At 37.6% G+C, this 12,138-nt stretch overlaps 1 protein-coding gene across 9 annotated transcripts in view; it reads right to left on the reverse strand.

The window, feature by feature from the left end:
* The window catches only part of GPC5 (glypican 5), a 1,108,951-nt gene that overhangs the window by 641,977 nt on the left and 454,836 nt on the right, over positions 1–12,138 (reverse strand). Inside the window, exon 8 of one of the 9 annotated variants that reach the window (XM_050948990.1) lies at positions 6,447–6,495. The exons of the other annotated variants lie outside the window; for them this stretch is intronic. The gene's annotated coding sequence lies outside the window, so the exon portion shown is untranslated. Of the gene's footprint in view, positions 1–6,446; positions 6,496–12,138 lie in introns of those variants that run through there. 9 annotated transcript variants of the gene reach the window in all.

The raw sequence follows: 12,138 nt of genomic DNA on the forward strand, positions 1-12,138 counted from the left end.
AGAACCAATCCCAAACTAAATTATTCCAGCATCTTCCCCTGTTTGTCTTTCCTTAGCTCCACCTTTTTCTTTCTTCCTATTGTATATCATCATCTTCCATCTTGTTCAGTGTCAGTTCTCCCTGTCTACTTTCTACTTAGTATGTACTAACATTTTCAGCTTATTTCTCTTGTGCTTTTTTTTCAATCCCCTTCTCATCCGTTTCTCCCTTCTTCTCTCCCATTTATTCCCTGCAATCAGCCTCTTTCACATTCATTCATCTCTCTATGGCAGCCCCTCCATTCACCTCCTTTCTTCTACCAACAGTCAGTCCCTGTAATTACCTTCACTCAGTCTTTCAACTGCATACACATCCTTAAAACATATGCAGTGTGTTTTTTAAGCTGTGCAAATGTTTGCTGGTTGGTGGTATCTGACACAGTGCATGCACACGCACATATATATATATATAAGCAACAAATAAAAGTTGCAAGACTAACGCAGGCTTTTCTGCAGTGGTAAGGTTCCATTTTAATATGATATCAATATGCAAAACAAGACAGGAAAAATGTTATTTCAGCCCATTTGGGAGTCAGGGAAGGAGGGATGAGTTGCTTTAATTTAAGTTCCATTTCATTCAATCAGTTTGTTTCAAACTTATTTTGGAATGTGCCCCATTGGCATTCTGTTCATACACTGCCAGATGTAGCATGTCTTGTTGATCTCAACTGTCAATAAGAACTACTGCATCATTTCATAGTCCTTTTGGTCTTCTGTTTTCTGCACAGATATCAATTTATTAAACAACTTGAATCTCTGACGACTTACACAACACTTCAGCTAATGGTCCATGCATTAATTCATCTTATCAAGTGCAAACGTCTGCCTAAGGATGCCTGTGCTTTCATGACTGTCAAGCTGAGGGGAGAAATGTGAATTTAGATGTCATTTTATTGATCAGGTTTAAAACAAGGACTTCAGGATAAAAACAAGCCCTGGCTCTACGCAGCAGTTCCACATAAATAATTTATAGTCCAAAAACAATATGCCAGTGAACATTCAAAGGAAGGTGTCTTGTCTATGTACCTGTTTTATAACTGTTCCTTTAGTATGATTCCAATTCATATTCAAATATTATTTGGTTTCTATCTTTAATTGAATTGTTTATTAATATTACATTAGCCATATTACTATTACATTACTCCATTCTTCTACCTAGGCAGAGCACGAAGTGCTGTCAACTATATTGACAGGATAATACATATACTGAAACTGAAATGACACCTTTTACTGTTCATGAAACAGTTTACAACTAAGGTTGTCTGTTTATGCAATTCACTTTATTAAACTTCAAAGAGAACTTTACAGTCTGATGTTTTATCATTAAGATTTCAATTGGTCATTCCTGTCACATATAGAAAATCAATGAATGACGTGGAAATGAACTCTTCTGATATAGCTGCTGACTTTCATAAAATACAATTGTCAACACTGGATTTCATATGCACACATAAGAATTGTACCTTTTGTTTTGTAGGAAAATTGTTCAAAGAAATACTGCTTTGCAACAGGCATGCAGTAAGCACTGAACAAATAGCCATAAAAATGTATCTGGTAGCAGTAAATAACAATAATGTCCTTTCACCAAAGTGCTTTTTTGAAAAAGATAAAAAGTCAAATATTCAAATACTAGCAATGTCAAATAATTAACACCACAATAACTCAATGTTGCAAAACTGTCTAAGTAAGGGCTGCATTTCATAATGAATGTATCCCCCAAAAAAATCAATTTGTCAAAGCAGGTGAAAATAAAACACAATGGCAATAACTGCAAAGCTGTGGTGCACTGAATGCAGCTTCATAACTACATAGTGATTATTTTGACAAGTTCAGCTGTTTAATATCATGCCTGACTGCTCTTTTATGATTGATGGTTTTCTTTTTCTAGATATGACAGGCCTAAATGAATTTGAACCCAAGTGAATTAAAACTCTTCAATTCATTTACTTTCGCTAAAATCCCTTACACACAAACCAAATGTGTTCTTTTGCTGCTGCTAATGCATTGGAATAAATATATTATGAACGTATGAATATTTCCAATCGTCATTATAAATTCTCTAATTTCAAGGAAGCTGTATTGAGTCACAATGGAGCCAGGATATAAAAACATCACTTCATGATATAGATGGCCAAACTCATTTAGTAAAACTTAAAAAGTGGTTCAAACTTCATAAAGTCTTGCTAGAAATTCAAATCTGTTCCAGATCTGGAAACCAAAATATAAATATACAGAGCACTTGCATTCCCAAGGATACAAAATGCATACTCTGTTCATAAAAAATTTCTGCTATGTCACCACACCTGGGATTTTGCAGGCTGTAATTTACCAGCACATTAGTGGGAGGGCTGAGAAAATATGGGCTAAGGTATTTACCTTAGCTTAATTTATGAAGAACGCCAGGGAATACTTAATATCATTGCAGAGCTAATTCAAAAGGCAACGAGCCCCAACATGGTAGACTGCATGACACTCATTCTATCTACCCCAAACATATGAAAATGTATTGTCTGATCCATGTATTCACAGCAAAGTGCTGAGCATAACCTGAACCAGAGGATACCCCACCAGACATCTCTAGCTTAATTCTGCAAAGACTTTTGCCTCGCTCTTAGGGGGGCTTGTTGTGTGCAACCGGAAAGCTCATCCCTGAATTGTGGCATCATACCACTTTCTATATTAACGCAAAAAGCTAAGAACAAAAATACAGTCTACAATGCAGAAAGGTCAGAGTAGACTTGAACAGCTGGGAAAGACAAAGAATTGAAAGGGCAAGAGGCATCAAGACTAGGAAGTGGAATGCTGTTCTGTTCCATAAAATAAATAGGGATGAGTATTATTTCTTGAAAAACAAACAAACATTGAAGTGTGCACATGCTCCCACCACACACACAAAAGAAGTGCATAAAACCTATTTATTTTGATTTATAAGAGCATATGAAGTTCTCTCTTAGAGATTCTAGGCAGTGTTGACATAAGTTAAGAACAATCATCAAGCAGAAGGCAAAATACAATCCCTCAACAACACAATTCCCACAAGTATCACCACTCCCACACACAACCTCAGATCTCAAAAGCTATGCCTCTGAAAAAGCTTGAGTAAAGAAATACTCCTTGCAGCGGGCCCTGAATGTAAACAGATTAGCCTATTTCTGATCAAGCAGGGAGACTCAGATATCTTGAATACACAAGAAGATATTGCAAACAGCCGCTTTCTCCCCATTCTCCTCTAGCTAACACTGTGGGAAGATTATTCATATCTATCAACAATTTCAGTGTCAGTTCACTTGAAAGAAAAAAATCTGCTGTGTCAGCATAATGTTACCTTGGTTTTGCTCAGAAATCAGGTGACGTAGTGCAGGAGGTAAGGAAGAATAAGGATAGTAATAATGTTATTAAAGTTTCTAATTAATGTTGATTTCCACCACTGAATAGTCGCCAGACAAACCAATGTAAACTTCAACATGACTGAATTGCAGGGAGACGGCACATCTCAGGAGCAGAGCCTTTAAAGCAAGCTGGAAAAAAACTTACTCATTTTGAGTAAACAGTTTTCCCAGGTGAGTATGATTAATGTCATCAACTTCAGCAGAAGCTGAGCTTTTTAATTAAAAAGAGTTCCCTTCCAAACACAAACCCCATGGAATTTATGCTGATTCTGTCATGAGTTGTGAAAGCAGCTGCTGCTGTAACACAGCCAAGTGTGTAGGGGGAACTCCATTCACTCTGGCTGAATTAAAACTCAGAAAAAATGGAGGAGCAGCTCCAATAACCCCAATTTTCTTTCAACCAGATGCAGTTTTTGAAACATTGAGGAATTATTGATAAGATGCAACAGAGTTGGTAGACAGCGAAGAGAAATGATAGTCTTCAATGAAGCCTCATCAGGTTAAGAATCTAGCTTTTCAGTGTGTTAGTAGCCTTTCTACCAGAGGTTATCAGCAGCAACAAGGGCCAGGTTCTAGTAGCTAGGAGTCTTAAAATTAACAAACACAAGTGGCTCAAGCTCTCAACTCAGAATTTTTGGGATCACTGCCTTCCATCCCTGGGATCCTTTAATAGGCAATAATTCTTCATTTGCAAGCACCGAGTTTGTGTATGAAACAAGGCCTCAGAGTTCAGCCACTAACTCTTGCTGATGGCCGCTCTCACACTTTTTCCTAAAATACTTAATTATCTTTAGGAAAAACAAATAAATATGCACATATACATCTCCAAAATATTGTAATTCATTAATTTCTAGCTAGTAAGTCTAAAGTCTAGTATGTCTAGTAAGCTAGTAAGTGAAAAGTCACTGAGCATGTCATCAAGACCCACCAGCCAGACACCTGGGACAGAAGCCTTTGCAGTAACTCAGAACCCTCCGTATCGTGTATCCCATCTCTGGTCATTGGAGCTATTTGCTACTAACAATTTCATCATACCATACCCTCCACAAATGTATCAAGTTCAGTATTCCCTTGTCAGTTTTTTTAAAAATTTTTCCTCATTGGTCAAGTTTTCTAAACCTTTTTATCATTTTTGTTGCTGTTTTCTGGACTCTATCCAATTTCTCCTCATCTTTCTTAAAGTGTGGTGTCCAGAAGTGGATGCAGTACTGCAGCTGAGGCCTCACCAGTGTTCAGCATAGTAGTACAATAACTTCCTGTGTCTAATACTGTATATGGCATTTCTGTTAATACACGCAAGCATGATATTAGTGTTTTCTCACATTGTTGGCTCATATTCAGTTTGTGATCCTTTTCAGCACGTAGCCAGTTGTTCCCCATTTTTTGATTGGGGGAGGGGGAAGCAGTGACTCCTCCCCCTCTCTGGTGCTCCTGGATGGACAGCCTTGGTGATGGTTGCTGGAGCTTCCAGCAAGGGCTGGGCAGCTGGCAAGTTCCCCACATTTCCGGTGGGGCTCAGTTGTGCATTTGACATTTCCTTCCTAAGTGAAGTACTTCTCTTTATAGAAGTTCATCTTTTTTATTTCAGGCCAATTCTCCAATTTGTTCATTAGCTCAAGCCTGTAACAGACTCATAAGCTTCCAGGCGCAGCTGAGTGCTTAACTGATTTTCTGGTCTGCTAGCAGTTTTGGAAAATGGAAGGGGGGAAATCAGTTCCAGCTACAACAAAACAGAATTTTTGGCAAATCAAAAAAGTGAGAAAAATTTCCGTTCAGGTCAAACAAAATGTTTTGTTCAACCCCGACATGAAATACTTTGATTTAGGGCATTATTGCTTTTACTAAAATAGGTTAGAGAAAATGAAAGGCTAGATGCACAAAAATGAGGAGGAGGAGCCATGTTTCCTCCCCCCTCTTATGTGTTAGGGCACTGACCTTGTGCACAAGACAGACAGATTTGAATCCTTGCTCTGGAGCAGGGACTTGAACCTATGTTTCCCCATTCTGGGGAGTGCAATAGTCAATGGGCTATGGGGTATTTTGGAGTCAGTCTCGTTGAGTCTCTCCTGTTGAAGTTGTTCCACTTTGTACAACAGTCACTGAGGCAGAGAGAGTGACAATGACTGAATAGCCCAACCATTAGGGCACTTACCTTGGAGAGTTGAGACGTTCATTCAAGCCCTTGCTCCAAGGCAGGGATTTGAATCTGGTTCTCCTCATCTTTGGTGAGTGACCTGACCACATGGCATAAGAGGGCACCTCCTCCTCAGTTGGTTTTGTAAATGGCACCTAAGTCCCCTGTGACTCTAGCCCCCCATTTTCTTTTGCCAAATTTATCTGCCAAAGTTCTGTTGAATTCATGAATAGTTTGGTCAACCCAAAGCTGCATTTTTCAGCAAATAAACCATTTATTCACAAAATTTCACCCATCTCTACCTCAGAGAGGGACAGAGAGCTGCATTATATAAACATGGGTTATATACAAATGAGTTAACTCCTTTCCTCTCTTCCCCAAAGAAAGGATGCATATACACACTTCATTAGCTTCACTTCTCCAAAGTGCTGGCCAAACCTTGCAGTGACTAGGAACATTTCAGAGATTGTGTGAAAGTTTTAGGCTAGGTCTACACTTGGGGGAGCGGGAGTTGACCTAAGATACGCATTTTCAGCTACACGAATAGCATAGCTGAAGTCGGCGTATCTTAGGTCGATTTACCTGGCTGTGAGGACAGTGGTGAGTCGACCTCTGCTGCTCCTGTCAACTCCACTTCTGCCTCTTGCCGCGGTGGAGTTCCGGAGTCGACGGCAGAGCTATCAGGGATTGATTTTATCGCATCTATACTAGATGCAATAAATTGATCCCCAATAGATCAATCACTACCCGCCGATGCGGCGGGTAGTGTAGACATACCCTTAGTTAATGGGTTTGTGAAAGCTCTGGAGAGAGCCATTAACAAAATTACCTGCATTGGCTTGTGCAGCGAATCTGTGTGAAGTTTTCCCCTTCATTGGCATAATCTATTTTTTGGGTAGGCATGAAAAGAAAATTTGTGTCCCTGGACATTTTCTGTTCAAAACAAAGCAAAAAAGATCACTTGGATTAAGAGTCTAATCTTCTAGAAGGACTGACAGTCTTATAACAATGCATCTTCTTTCTCTGAGAAATCTGTAGTCTAATGGTCTGCTTTGTTAAGAGTAGAGAAATTAGAGGGCTCCCGAAAAAAATATTCTATTGGAAAAAATGTTTATTAAAAACCATTAGTGCAATCATGGAAAGCTGATGCACTGAAACTTTTGGAAAGCTTTTTTTTTTTATAGAAAGCCAAGAGAACACCTGGAAAAGCTAAGTTTAATTAATCCATTGCATGCTGTTCCACATGCCAAATATACACCTGGGACAAAGCAAATCACAGGAGAATGCACATCAGTTTTTGAAACACACGTTTCAAATGATGACATTTCAGTAAAACGGTTGCTGGCCTTTCAAAGAAAGGTGTCCTATTCTACCTACAGATGAGTCTGCAACAGACCCATCAGAGAAGAGGTTAAGGTTCCTACCATAGCTTGGAGAATACAGAAGGTGATCATTGTTCTGTTGTTAGAGCCATAAAGGATAAGAAAAAATCAGTTAGGTATTTTCACTTTTAAAAAGCAGCTGACTAGCTTCCCGGTCATGCTGTACACAGTTTAGGGATAGGGCTTCAGCATTATAAATAAATTAAAAAAACAATCAACCATTAGTTCATCTCTCTCTATCTCTCACACACACACACACACACACACACACACACACACACACACACACACACACACACACACACACACACACACACACACACACACACACACACACACACACACACAACTAACAAGCTGTTTGGTTATTTTGTCAGATGGATAGAATACCAAACAGAGATTATAATGCTATTTTACTACATGCTTGTTTGACCCAGGGTAATACTATTCCACGTTTCATGGTTCAGTCAATAATCCTTTTGGTCCATAAAGAGCTGAAATCTGAAACAGCTTTAGTAAATCATCACCAAGAGATACAAATCCCACAGTTCTCTCTTTTTGGAGTGACACAAACTCCACTAAAATGATTTTTATATACGAAAACAACAAGCGAAGAATTACAAAACCAAAACCTGTCCATAAATTTACAAGTTACCCAAGCTTTGTGGATAAAGGGAAAGATGCAATGCAAATTATGCAACATGGAGATTTGAGCAAGGCTGCAGGAATAAAAATATCCATCTTCTCAGCTGCCAACAGTGAGGAAGCTGGATGTGCTTTTCATTCAGTAGGAAGAATAGTTTTATTTACCTGCATAACAGTTTCCTAAAGCACTGCAAAGGCATTAAAAGTATGGTCTTGCTCATCAGTTATGTTCAAGAGTGCAGAAGGTGACAGGCTAATTGCTGCTGCATGGGTTTCATTTGTGTATTTACAGAGCTATGAACCATCTGGTGCATATTCTTGTCATTTCCTTCTTTAACACCTTGATGAGCTGTGTCATCAACAGCACATATGCTTGTTCCTAGATTCCAACTTTGTTTCTCCCATAGCTTGTTCCTTTATACTACAGTGTATGTAAAATCATTTGAATGCATAACACAGCAACCTATGCATATTGCTTATATGGCTCCTGAGATATATCTATATTTGAACATATTTACTCTGAAAGAAATAGAGGTGAATTATTTCTGGAATTATAGTTACAATAGATAACGCAAAAAAAAAAAAAAGCATCTGCAGTCTTAATGGAAAAGAGTGGCGCTCTCTTACATCCTCTGCTCACCAGCCAATAAACAGAGAAATAACTTTGCACCTATTCTTGCAAAGCTTTATTCATACAAGTACTGTAATGGAAGTCAAAAGGTCAAATCTTGAGGTTCTCATTCAGATTTTACTCATGGAAACGTCCACTGATATTAATGAAATGTTTACCGAATAAGAATAAAGGAAGGATGTCAGAGTTCAGCCTGCTGGGATTATTCACATGGATAAGGGAATTGTACAGGATTAGGCTCTTATACTATAATAATGATGATGTTGATGAAAGAGTAGTTGCTGCTATGGATGACTGTCTTTAACATGATTGTGACAAACTGCATTAACATTTAATAAGGTAGCATCATATATCAGACATTTGTGTTTGTGACTACTGGTGTGAGTGAATTTGTGTGTGTTTGTTTACATATAAAATATATGATGTTGTGGTATAAAAGATTTTATTGGCATGAGGTTGGGATTGCAGTGTTACTTGCAAGCCTCAAAGCCAATTGCAGCTATGCATGTTATCCCAAAGGATATTCTCATGCTTTGGAGTGTCAAGGCAGCTGTTCTACACTTTGATTCCTGTATTTTCCACACAATACAACTCATTGAATGAAAGGTTGTAAACCTAACACATTAAGAGCACTTTTTCACACAGGCTCTTTTTTCATTCAACCGAAATATAAAACCACAGGGACAGTAGGCATTGAACAATGCAATTCACCTATTTTCCTAACAGATTTGAGAAGCCTGATTTTTGGAAAACAAAACAAAACAATCAAACCGCAACAAATCAAATGAAGCCTTCTTTTAGGGCAAGGGAAGAATGGTACGAATTATATTTTGAATGTATGGTCCCAATGTCCACGCGTGTGTAGAAGGAAAGGGCGAAGGTACACGATCCATATAATGTAGGCTTCCTGAAGTTTTTAGGTTCAGGGTCTCAAGCTCAGTGTTGCAAAATTCTGTTAAAAGTAAAATCAATAATTAGCTGTCTCCTGCTTTGAAAGAATTAGTACTGGAGTTAAATTAAGCTGTTTCTGAACTTTTTTGCTTTAGAACTGTTCGAACATGAGTTAGCTCCTGCTTTTAAGGTTTCATGAAGTAAAAGATTTTCCTGCAGAGGGAATTTGCTGTGTGGACCTGGAAATATGGCAGCAACTCAAATTCTGGCTTTGAGAGAACTTAGTAATTATGATTAGAAAAAAAATAGGGTTAATATAATTGTTTTTTGCACTGAAAACTACAGTTCTCGTTCCTGGACAGCATTTATATATTGAGAGATAGATTTATATACTATACCATCACAATTGTGGTGGTACTTGCATAGGATGCATCTTGATATTTGCTTCTTGAATGGCTTTTTGTTTAAACAAACAAAACCCTTAATGTATGGTTCGTGTGGTTGCCATTCTGAAATGCTCATTGAATGCCAACTGTGTTCACAAACAGAAAAGATAGTTAAGACCAAAAGTAGATTTCAGTGGAGTCCAACTAATCAAAACAAAAACAAAAACCAACAACCAACAACCCTATATTTTCTTTTAAATGTATAGACCTTATAAAACATCCAAGTGTTAGCAGGTCTGGAATTCAAGAATTAATGGATCCTCGTATTTCCCCAATGCCATATAATCTTTTATTATTCCCTGTCTCCCTACATGATTTATACTGCCCATCCAATCTTAGTTTTGCCCACTAGGTTTCTAATCCAAAGCATTCAAGTGAATGGGAGTCCGTCCACAGACTTCAGTGAGCTTTTCTAAAAGACATCCAAAATATATATGAAAGTTCAAAATTAGAAATTGGTTGGTTATGATATTACATTTCATATTAAACAGATTTACTTTCATTATGAGTGGTCACACTGAAAAGGATCATTTGACTTTAAAAGATACTACATGGAGAGAGAGATATTCCCTGTACTTAACATGGAAAATACTGCTAGAACCAGTAATATCTAAAAATGCAATGAATTAAGGTACAACCACTGTATAATAACACAACATATGCTGACATATTACAATAATATGAGGAGATGTCACTTATATAAGACTGGCTTGACTAAAACATGTTTAATTCAGCTACATGCAAGGTCATGCCATACAGGGACAAAAAATGTAGGTCACACTTACAGGCTGAAGTACTTATCCTGGCACACAGACTATGACAAAGACATAGGAATCATGGTGGATAATTAGCTAACATAAGCTCCCAATATAATGCTCTGGATAAGAAGGCTAATATAATCTTTGGATGTATAACCAGGGAACATCAAATATGAATACAAAGGAGGCATTTCCTCAAAATATGGATTATTAATTTGATTATTACTGGCATACCGTGACCAGTTTTGGTGTTCACACCTTAAAAAGGATGTCAAAAAACATAAAGGATTCAAAAAAGATATACACAAATGATTTGAAGTCAGGAGAACCTGTCTTACAATGAGAGATATGAGAAGTTCAATCTATTTGGTTTATCAAAGAGAAAGTAAGAAGTGACTTGATCCTGGGCTATAAAGACCTATATGGAGAACATGTGTGATGCTAGAGGGCTCTGTAATCAATCAGACAATGACAGAAAATCAAATGACTGGAAATTTACTGTCTTTTTGTTCTTTTTATATGTGCTATAATGAGGTGTCAGTCCACGACTGGTGCTCCTAAGTGCTAGAATATTAATAATAGACAAATTCATTCAGGTTGTATTTACTGGATATATTGTATAGAATCTGGACCTACTGCACCTTGGCTTTATTAGAAAATAGAGTGAAAATGTTGTTATATGGGGTAGAAAGAGCTCCTGAGAAATCATCGATCATAAAGAAAGCTGCTTGTTACACAGAAATAGGGGAAAAGAAACATTAATGGTACCAATAGTGATCTAATTATTAAAGTAAATGAAACAGAAGAAAATGGGCAAAGAGTTGAAAATTATAAAACAGTGCAAAGCACACAGAGTCAAACATGATTTTGCCAACTACAAAGCTTTTTGATAAATTCTTATTTCAAGTAAATGGGAATTTTTATTTTGGTAATATATTGCATCTTAAAAATGAACTCAGTTTTTATTGATTTTGAAAGCAACACTTGCAAGTATGAAGGTAATAGCTTTTTGATTGATTCAGTCAGGATGAGTTAGGCTTTGTGAATAAAAAGGGAATTAATCAGTGAAGGTTGATTTAGGACTTCTTCCATAATATGGATTTCCATTTTTTTCTTGTCATTGTTCTGTTGTTAAGGGTCTGATGGACTATTTGCACTGCAGTGAATGATTAAATGACTGTAACTGCGAGTGGCTGAAAAGTGAAGATACCTTATAAGAATCAAAGCCTTCCTGAAATTTAGCCTAGTGATCAAATTTCACCTAAGAAAGCCTGGGGACTATGCGCAAGAAAGGCAAGCAAAAATTGTCCCCTTTTCTTGGACTATATTAGTAGCTGTCGCTTAGCAAAGAAACAAAACATATTTAGAACAAACCTTCAGTGAGAGAATTGTTGGAAATAATAGAAGCATGTGCACAAGGCACATAATACTATGATGGCAAACATTGTCAGGTGGCATTGTTGCACATTATCTTCCAAGTTCTTTCCATTAGCATATGAGAAGATGTTCAGTCTCAGAGAGGCATTGTTATTATTTTCTGTCATGTAAGTTTCTGCATAGAAGCAGTGGCCCTTGGAAATGGAGCTGTGCAAGCAGAAGGGGAGCTTCCTCTCTTTCTTGGTCTTTTATCTGAATACATTTGAGGCACTGTTGCTTTCTTGGAATGGGGCTGAGATTCCTGAAAGCACGGATTGTCCTACATGTTGTTTGACAACGTCTGTTCCAGGACTGGGGTATATCTGTTGATAAAACAAGTTACACTTGAAATATACACAAATGCCACACCCCTGGTCTCTCTTCCACTAGGAAGCAGACCGGTAAGA

This window comes from Gopherus flavomarginatus, chromosome 1, assembly GCF_025201925.1.
Source record: "Gopherus flavomarginatus isolate rGopFla2 chromosome 1, rGopFla2.mat.asm, whole genome shotgun sequence".
Lineage (NCBI taxonomy): Eukaryota > Metazoa > Chordata > Testudines > Testudinidae > Gopherus > Gopherus flavomarginatus.